Here is a 9,825-nt window from a genome sequence, read left to right as displayed (position 1 = left end):
GGGCTGGCTGATCGCTGCTGCCCCGCCCTGCCGCCCCAGGTCGGGTCGCACACGGACACCCGCCACCCTGGGTTGCAGATAGCAGGCCCAGATGGCGTCGATGGCGCTGTCCTGCCCTGTCTGCAGTATGCAAATTAGCCGCCATCTTTGTTGGCAGTTAATTTGCATATTGCATTGATTAGCCAATGGATGCGTAGCGAAGGTACTGTCAATTACCATGTTTGTCTATTATTAGATAGAATTCTACTTTGCTACCTTGAGAAATCTGCTTAAATAATAATCCTGAAGGTCAAATTTTCAGACTTGGAGAGATGGACTGACCCTCTTCTCTTCCCAATTCCTAGCTTCTTCACCTGCCACACCAAAAGGGGCCATAAATTAATGCAATCAACATGTCCAAGCTTATCTCCACACTCCTCAACCCCTGCAAATAGTGATGTGTAATCAAGAACTAGGTCTGCCCTCAGATCTAGCCAGTCTAAAAGAGGAGTGCAGGTGCCCCAGCTGGTTTGGCTCAGTGTCGGCCTGTGGACTGAAGGGTCCTGGATTCAATTCCGGTCAAGGGCACATGCCCACATGCCCAGGGTGTGGGCTTGATCCCCAGTAGGGGGTGTGCAGGAGGCAACCAGCTGATCAGTGATTCTCTCTCATTTATGTTTCTATCTATCTCTCGCTCTTCCTTCTTCTCTGAAATCAATGAAAATATATTATAAAAAAGAGGAGTGCAGGCTTCCGGCAAGCATGACCTTTTGATTTCATAGACACCTTGCCCTTTGCAGTAGAAAGAGGGTCCTTACCCAGGTCTAACAGCAGCACTATTATAAAACATACCCAGTTATCTCTTCTCTCCCATGTATTCAGCCATTCCCTTTCAACTAGATCAGTGATGGCGAACCTATGACACGCGTGTCAGAGGTGACACGCGAACTCATTTTTTTGGTTGATTTTTCTTTGTTAAATGGCATTTAAATATATAAAATAAATATCAAAAATATAAGTCTTTGTTTTACTATGGTTGCAGATATCAAAAAATTTCTATATGTGACATGGCACCAGAGTTAAGTTAGGGTTTTTCAAAATGCTGACACGCCGAGCTCAAAAGGTTCGCCATCACTGAACTAGATCATTACTAACAACATTGAACTAGGAGATAATTCCCACCATCACCAATTCCTACTGGCTTCATCTCTGCTGGCACTAAAACCACCCACTTCTCTTCATGTCTACTGTTGCCACCCTATTCCAAGTACTACCTCCTCTCACCTGAAAGACTATACTAGCCTTTTCTGGTCTCATTATAGGTATTCTAATTTTCTCAAATCTGTTCTCTATTCTACCCAGAATGCTCTTTTTTTAACATTTTTATTTCAGAGAGGAAGAGAGAGAGAGAGAGAGAGAAAGAAACATCCATGATGAGAGAGAATCATTGATCGGCTGCCTCCTGCACACCACCTATTGGGGATCAAGTCCGAAACCCGGGCATGTGCCCTTGACTGGAATTGAACCTGGGACCCTTCAGTCCATAAGCCAACGCTCTATCCATTGAGCCAAACCAGGTAGGGCCAGAATGCCCTTTTCAAAACCTAAATCTGTTCATATCACTTTTCCCTGCTTCAAACCTGTCAATGGTTTTCATTGCTCTTAGGTTAAAGGACAAAATTCTTAATATGACTATAAGACCCATCATGATCTAGACCCTTCCTCTTCCATGTCAAAAGAAAGGGTCTTTAAAATGAAAAAATAAAAATAAAAAAGCAAAATGATAATAAAAGAATGAAAAAAGAGAAAGAAAAATTAGAGGAAAGAGAGGGAAAAGGTCTTTAATTAGCAGATTGCAACATGCTATCTTTCTTTTTTTCTTTTTGAATGAAAAAAGAGAAAGAAAAATTAGAGGAAAGAGAGAGAGGGAAAAGGTCTTTAATTAGCAGATTGCACCATGCTATCTTTCTTTTTTTCTTTTTTTTAAAATATATTTTTATTGATTTTTTTACAGAGAGGAAGGAAGAGGGATAGAGAGTTAGAAACATCAATGAGAGAGAAACATTGATCAGCTGCATCCTGCACACCCCCTACTGGGGATGTGCCCACAACCAAGGTACATGCCCTTGACCGGAATCGAACCCGGGACTCCTCAGTCCGTAGGCCGACGCTTTATCCACTGAGCCAAACCGGTCAGGGCCATGCTATCTTTCAACATAGAACTATTGTATATATTGTTCCCTCTGCCTGGAATGCTTTTTTCTTTACCAACTGCTTTTACGATGGTTTGGATAACAAGCAATTATGTAATGGCCATAACAGAAGCAGATATCATGAATAACTCCTATATTTCTAACTTGCATGACTTGATGGACAGTGATACCATTTACTGAGCAAGGAAACACAGGAAGAATGACAAGTTTGGGATACCGTTTGACATGTCCTGATGAACATGAGGTGCTTGTGAGACCTCACATCCTTTGGATATCGGTGCAAGCCAAGGCTCACTTCCTTAGAGAAGCCTACCGTCTCTTCCCTATCAAGACTAGATTCCTGCCAGGCCGGCTGGTGTGACTCAGTTGATTGAACATCAACCCATGAACTAAGAAGTCGCTAGCTTGATTCCCAGTCAGGGCACATACCCAGGTTGCAGGCTTGATCCCTAGTGGGGGCCATGCAGGAAGGAGCTGATCAATGTTTCTCTCATTGATATTTCTCTCTCTCTCTCCCTCTCTCTCTCTCTCTAAAATCAATTAAAAAATTTAAAATAATAAAATATTAAAATACTAGATTCCTTTCTTTGATAGTTGGCTTATTTTTATCTCATCTACCCTCCAGCCATCATTTTAACTGACATCAGTTAAATGTAATGGCCATCCAGTATTTTGGCCTCAGTGTTCTTGGACCTGCATTTCCATTCAGTTTCATCCACAAACTCCAATGGATCCTTCTTGATCTTTTTCATTACCCTTCCATCTCTGAAATCCTAAAATACAGTGTTTGAATATTCAGCTTTCTCACTCCTGAACACCATGTCCTTGCCCTTTGACCTCAAGATAGCTCCCAGACTCCAACCACCTAATTATGGTTGCCAGATAAGATACAGAACACCCAGTTAAATTTGAATTTCAGATTAACAAAAAAAATTTTGTGTAAACATGAGCCATATAACATTTGGGCCATATTTATACTGAAAAGGAAGGTATTATTTATCTAAAATTCCAATTTAACTGAATGTTCCTTTTTTTCCTGATAACTCTGGCAACCCTACACTGATTCATCCTTCTATACTTTCTTCCCTATCCAACCTGGAACCTGTGGTACATAATTTGTACTAAACATTTGCCAGCACCTCAATTCCTCACATTCTAATTCTCTTCATCTCTGTGCTGCTAAACCCCACCCTCAGGTCATTACCTCTGCCTGCTCCAGGCTGATAAGCTTCTCTCCATTTAACTATTGGGGATTCTTAGGGCTATGTCACTGCTCTTTTTTGTACTCTGCATACTTCTGTGTGATATTATACATCACAGTGTCTTCTGATATATCATAAATGCTGACAGTTCCCGTCTTTCTCTCCTGCCTTGACCTTCTGCCTGATTCCTGACTCTTGTCCAGATGCCAAGTGGACGTCATCACCTGTATAGCTACAGACACCTCAGACTTTATAGCACCCATTCCCATCCTCCCATGTATCACTTTCCTGCATTGCTTATCCACATTATCAATTCAAGCAACAAATCTGGGACTCTTTTGACTTCTCTTTTTCCTTCACCTCCACATTTAGTCACTCACTATTTCTAGTCAGTTTCTCTTCTCCATCACCACTGCAGCTTGCCTTCAGGCCTCAGGTCAACTTGGATTATGTCAATGATTTCCTTCCTAACTGGGTCTGTCTGCCTCCAGTCTTCCATCTTCTACTTGCTAAATATCTAGATTTTTTCTTAATGTGAGGTTTCTTAAGAAACGGTGCAAGTCAAACAAACCTGTGGTCAGATAAACCAATCTGTCTCTCCTCCCTTCCACTCTCTAAAAAAAAATCAGTGGGCCGAAACCGGTTTGGCTCAGTGGATAGAGCGTCAACCTGCGGACTGAAAGGTCCCAGGTTCGATTTGGTCAAGGGCATGTACCTTGGTTGCGGGCACATCCCCAGTGGGAGATGTGCGGGAGGCAGCTGATCGATGTTTCTCTCTCATCGATGTTTCTGACTCTCTATCTCTCTCCCTTCCTCTCTGTAAAAAATCAATAAAATATATTTAAAAAATAAAATAAAATTTAAAAAAATCAATGGAAAAGTATCCTCGAGTGAGGATTAACAAAACAAAACAAAAATTAAACTAATGTTTATTCTTATAGAAGGCTTGCCCCTCTCAAACCTCTGGCACTATCCTGAGGGGATAGCTTCTTTTCATGGAGACTGCCTTTAGTTATGGGCAGTGACCAGCAGAGTTGATCAAATCAGGGACTGGCAGAGAAGTGTTTGGGAAGCTGAAGAGTTGATTGCTCGGTAGATAATTCATGGAACATTAAGACAACACTTTTTTCCAACATATACTAAAACTAGACTTGTGTGCATCTGCAAGGCTGACAGTTTTATAACATTGATTAGCATACCAGTTCTCAATTAATGCTGATTTGCTACCGCACAGAATAGCCTGTTCCACTTTTGTATTGCCCTAGTTCAGGGGTGGGCAACCTTTTTGTGAGTGCGTGCCAAAACCAGCAAAATCTCTGGCTCAAAATTCTGCGTGCCAACCCTAATTTTTTGAGAACATGTTACGCCTACTTGATATCTCTTAAGGTGTACGTATGTGAAGAACCTTGAAGAAATAATAAAATTCATTTGAGCGACAAAAACACAGTATATGATGATGAAAAATACATTTATTTTTTAATGTATACATGTACACTGATAGTCCGTTTGATATCCGTTTGATATTATCAGTGGGACTTTTGCTGCTGCATCACTGATGACAGAGATTTTACATCAGGTTTATATTTCGTGACCTTCAGAGATATGCACGAACTACTACTTTCATCCGTCAGGCTACTCCTATTACGAGACTTAACAAAATTCATCACTGAGAACAAAGATTCACAAGCGTATGTGGATGAAAACATGGAGAGTAACGCTGTTGCAAAGTTTTTTAAACAGAAAAAATTTTCTGGAATGGCATTCCAAGTCCTCAATAGTTTGTTTTCGACACTTCTCTCTGGTACTCCTGTCTCTAATTGCTTTTTTTCAATGTTTTCCAAGTTAACTCTAAGGTCAATAAATTTCTGCTTCCAAATTGAGCTACTCTGAAATTCAATCAACTGCATTTCAAAGTCAGCCATGTCTATGGTCTTTATGATAACTTGTTATGTAAAATTATTTATTTATCTAAGATGCACCTACACTGAATTTATCTGAAAAATAAAAAAGTTGATATTAAGAAAAAAATTGTAAATGGAAGAGGGTTTTGCATGCCAGCAAAAGTTACTGGAGTGCCATGTTTGGCACGTGTGCCGGGGTTGCCCACCCCTCCCCTAGTTGTTAGGAAGTTATTTCTTTCACTTAACCTAACATTTTCCCCTTCTGATTCCCGATCATTGTAAACCATTTTACTAGAACCTCAGCAAATAAGACCAATCTTTTTGTTGGAATTTTAAGATTTAATTTAATTTGGAATGGCTAGCCTGGCTACTTTTTAAAAATATTTATATATTTTTTAATGGATATCAGATTGGAAAGAAAGAGGAAAGAGAGAAACATCAATAATGAGAGAGAATCATTGATCAGTTGCCTCCTGCATGCCCCCGACTGGGATTGGAGCCCAAAACCCTGGCATGTGCTTTGACCAGGAATTGAACCGTGACCTCTTGGTTCTTAGGTCGATGCTCAACCACTGAGCCATGACAGCCAGGCTGCCTGGGCTACTTTTTATCTGTTTCAAGAGAAAGTGAAACAGCAATGTGCCCCAAGTGAAGGCAAGGTTTTGTTTTAAGATTTGCCAGTCACTGCATCCTTTTTAATGAGGCAACTCAGTCTGCGCCCGCATAACTGCCACAATTATTCTCCTAGATCATAAAGGAATCCCAGCTTCCATATGGGCAGGCCTGTGCTGGAATAATAATAATAATAACCAAATAATTAAAAGTCAGATGACACTCCTATTCCCTCCTCCACCCTCATTCCTAAACCATTTACATAACTGGTAAAATAGTGTCAAGATTTTTCCCTTGAATTCTAGGATACCCATCCTCTCAATACCTTGCTCTTGGTATGACCTGGTGTTTCCCATTCCTGAGATACTCCCAGGTTCTACAGAAAGGGGTGGCTGTCCCTTTGGCCTTATTCTCCCTCTCTGCATATTCTGTACTGCACTGTCCCCTGTCCTCTTTGTTCAGTACCTATTCCAGCACCAGTTCTGTAATCCAGAAGTATAATCTCTCAGCCATGGACTGCTCTCTGCCATTCTCTTCATGTTTGAGTTTTATACCTTTTTGAAAATAAATTCCTTTATCATCATAATGAGCTCCTTGGGGAAGAAGAGATAAATATGCACTGTTGGTCAGCCAACTTGAACCGGAAACAGTGATATAACACCTAGAGTCAGTTGTACAAACATATTAAAGAAATTTGGAAAACAGAAAAGTAAAAATCTATAATTGTACCACAATAACAAAAATCCATTTATCTATTTATTTGCACATTTATTTAATATTCATTCAATAAATAAAGTGTAGTAAAGAAATTGTAGCAAGGTAGAAATAATCAATAATATTTTGGTATATTTTCATTGAATCCTAATGTTATCATAGTTTTTTTTAAATACATTGCAATTACACTGTCTATTCAGTCTTATCTCCTTTATTTTATTTTTTAACTTACAGCACAATGGGAGTGACAAAAGGAGGCAAAGCCACCTGTCCCCTCAGAAAAAGTAAAGGCTTCAGTGATGGCAAACCTTTTGAGCTTGGCGTGTCAGCATTTTGAAAAACCCTAACTTAACTCTGGTGCCGTGTCACATATAGAAATTTTTTGATATCTGCAACCATAGTAAAACAAAGATTTATATTTTTGATATTTATTTTATATATTTAAATGCCATTTAACAAAGAAAACTCAACCCAAAAAATGAGTTCGTGTGTCACCTCTGACACGCCTGTCATAGGTTCGCCATCACTGGGCTAGTTCATTTGATCCCTTCTTGTGTCTTACAAATTTTATAGCCTCAGGCTTCCATTCGAGGTGTACAATTTTAGCCTTGCCTGGTTTCTGCTCTCTATGTAGCTACAATCATATTTTAAATATAACTGAATCATACTCCAGTAATGTTTTCAGTTATTTTTTTAAAATATGTTTTTATTGGTTTCAGAGAGAGGAAAGGAAAGGGAGGAGAGATAGAAACATCGATGAAAGAGAAACATCAATCTGCGGCCTCCTGCAGACCTCCTACTGGGGATCGAGCCACAATCTGGCATGTGCTCTGATGAGGAATCAAACCATGACCACCTGATTCATGGGACAATGCTCAATCAACTGAGCCACACCAGCCGGGCTCCAGTAATTTTTTTTTAATAATGCAGTGGTTTTTAGTATATTTACAAAGTTGCGCAACACCACAATCTAATTTTAAGAACATTTTCATCACCCCAGAAAGAAACCACATATCCATTAGCAGTCTCTATTTCCCCTTGTCTTCTGCCAGCCCAGGTCAATCATTAATCTACTTTCTGTTTCCATAGGTTTGTCTTTATCACTGTTTGTAGAGGGACAGGTACAGATGGGGAGAAAAGTGAGCTCTCATCTGGAAATGAGCTTCTACTTCTGATCTCTGCTTGTCTTCTGTCTCCAAAATTTGAAGTTAAAATTTGTCACTTTGAAATTTTCTTCCAAAAATTCCCATGTGATCCCCAAAAGATAGTGAGATATGATATCTCTAAACATATATATACCTAAATTTTATCTTATTTCATATCTTTAATCCTATTTCTTGTGAATGAGTAACCCTATTACACATACACACATACCAGTACATGCCCACCTTGCCCTGAGTTATATTTCAAAGCCTTCTTGTCTGAACTTACAATAAGGGCACCATGCCTCAAACACTTTCCCCTAATTCTCTAATTCCTAGGTTTTTCAGATCAGGCTGCCATACCTGTATCTTGCTGATGTTAGATAAGATAGCCATAATATTAGGTAACAGTGAATGGTAGGAGATAAGATTGAACCATGGGGAATGGCTTGGAGCAAACACCCCTCTCTGCCATGTGCACAATTAGAATTGATCATGGGGAGAGGAAGAAGGGTGGAAGGTCAGTATGGGAAGGCTCTTTAGTGGGTACTTTTTTCCAATCAGAGCATCTTGGCCTCCCTAGCATCCCCTCCCCCCTCAGGAGTGATCCTTTGTGATGTCTGAGCTCCCCATAGCCACCATTGGCTGTGGGAAGTGCCCTGATGACAAAACAAAGCTGAAGGGGTGTGACTCCTCATTGCCCTGGGGAGGGGTATATATACAGAGGACAGGACCCTTGGGGTAAACAATTGAGAGCTTAAACATGGCAAAAGTGACCAAGAAATCACGGGAGCAACAATCCACAAGCACCAAGCGGTGGAAGAAGAAGAAGACCCCCTCTCAACCTAAATCAAGACGCAATAACAAGGTCAGATGACCCTACCCAAGCTCTTCTTTTTTCCCCCCATTTATATCCTCTACCTGCCACCCTTCCCAGATAATCCTGCCTCTGCCTGGCACAAACCTCCTCCTTAGTTCCCCCCTCCCTCCCTTCCCCCTTTTCTTTTTCCAACCCAAAGCCCTCTAGGCTGACCTTGTTGCCTTACCAGGTTCTGAAGATATACAAGAAGATAAAAAGACCATTTCACATGACCTCAAGAAAAAAATACTCTCCTAAAGTTACAACTACTTCAAGAAGGCGGAAGAGAGGGAGAAGGGCCAACAAATTTCAGTCATCACGGTAGACTGAGCCATAAGCAGCCAGGCCAAGCCCAGCGTACCCTATAAAAAGACACCACTTGAAGATAAGATCCCTGCAAACAGTACCTGCAGAGCAAGCTTCAGAGACCTCAGACAATCTGCTGCATCTAAGTCCTGGCTGCTGAGAAATGGCCAACTGCATAGGGACTTACTCAGACACTAATGTGGAATGGTGGTTTAATGGTGGTTATTAAAATCAACAAGGTGTAAGAAACCCCTCCAAAAATAAAAATAGGCTCTCTGCCAGAAATTGTGTTGCATTAGTGTTTGAGATTGTCTCTCAAAATGAGAGAGTGAAATAACAGAAGCTCAGAATCTTTGCTGCAAAGCTAATCCCGGGTTCCCCCACATCCACCTGAGGAGAAAATGTATGTGCAGCTTCCAAGGGTGGGAAGATATCCTTCCACCAGATTCCCCAGCTGTAGAGGAACAATTTAACAATTTCTTTACTTAGTACTCAACACTCAATTTAAATGTGAGTGAAATCAGCAGAACATAGCACTGCCCATGTACACTCTAAGAAGCTTAAAGGCAGTGGAGAAGGGAAAAGGGAGAAAGTAAAGATGTCCCCAGGAGGTTCTGTCTTTCTCAGTCATGATGCAGAACTGAGATGCTCTAGTCATGTGGGTGTGATTCAGTTGGAAATTGAAGGCCATGGAGCTTCATAAACTCCCTCATCCTCTGTTGACCTTGAGGTGAGTTGTAATAAAGGACAGACCAGCACCAGGCCTAGCCACCAGGAGAGGATAATCATGTGGCTACATCACAAGCAGAGATACTCATCTCTGGTCTGATTCTGCCCAGCCTCCCCCCAGTCTCACCTTCCCCACCAATTATCCCTTCCATTTGAAACAGGGGTGGG

The 9,825-nt window shown here is 40.9% G+C and overlaps 1 long non-coding RNA gene across 1 annotated transcript; it reads left to right on the top strand.

Moving 5' to 3' along the window:
- Positions 1 to 7,559: 7,559 nt before the first annotated feature.
- Positions 7,560 to 9,216, top strand: LOC106725529. Its single transcript, XR_001361409.1, has 2 exons — positions 7,560 to 8,631; positions 8,813 to 9,216. It is a non-coding gene; the product is annotated as an uncharacterized LOC106725529 (long non-coding RNA).
- The last annotated feature ends 609 nt before the right edge of the window (positions 9,217 to 9,825 follow it).

This window comes from Myotis brandtii, unplaced genomic scaffold (genome assembly GCF_000412655.1).
Source record: "Myotis brandtii unplaced genomic scaffold, ASM41265v1 scaffold17, whole genome shotgun sequence".
Taxonomy (NCBI): domain Eukaryota; kingdom Metazoa; phylum Chordata; class Mammalia; order Chiroptera; family Vespertilionidae; genus Myotis; species Myotis brandtii.
Note: the sequence above shows the minus strand (reverse complement) of the source record. Positions and strands in the feature narration are given on the sequence as shown.